The sequence below is a fragment of the Octopus bimaculoides genome, chromosome 9 (genome assembly GCF_001194135.2).
Source record: "Octopus bimaculoides isolate UCB-OBI-ISO-001 chromosome 9, ASM119413v2, whole genome shotgun sequence".
In the NCBI taxonomy this organism is placed as follows: Eukaryota; Metazoa; Mollusca; class Cephalopoda; order Octopoda; family Octopodidae; genus Octopus; species Octopus bimaculoides.
Window position 1 is genome coordinate 93,352,660 of NC_068989.1, and position 626 is coordinate 93,353,285.

Consider the following 626-nt stretch of genomic DNA (forward strand, 5'->3'; position numbering starts at 1 on the left):
AATAATAATAATAATAATAATAATAATAATAATAATAATAATAATAATAATAATAAAAATAATAATAATAATAATAATAATAATAATAATAATAATAATAATAATAATAATAATAATAATAATAATAATAAGAAGAAGAAGAAGAAGAAGAAGAAGAAGAAGAAGAAGAAAATTTGAAAGATTTTCAAAATAGGATGAAATTGTCAGCAAATTTTATTCGCGACTAAATAAACCTGCAGTAACAGGAAGTGGAAAGGAAAGCGTTGATTGGATTGTTGATATTTTCTCTTTTCCTTTATTTCTCTTCCTCTCACTATCCCTCTGCTTCTCTGTTACTCTTTCATTGCTAATTGTTTTTGTATTGTTGTTCTCATTTCTTATTGCACATTTCATATACATACACGTGTACAGAGCGCATGCTCATTATGCTTCGGCAGCAACACACACACGCACACACACAAACACATACACACATATATATATTTATATATATATTCTTTTATTATTTTACTTGTTTCAGTCATTTGACATCTGCCATGCTGGAGCATCACCTTAAAGGGTGTTAGTCGAAGAATTCGATATCAGGACTTGTAAGCCTAGTACTTATTCTATAGGTCATTTTGCCG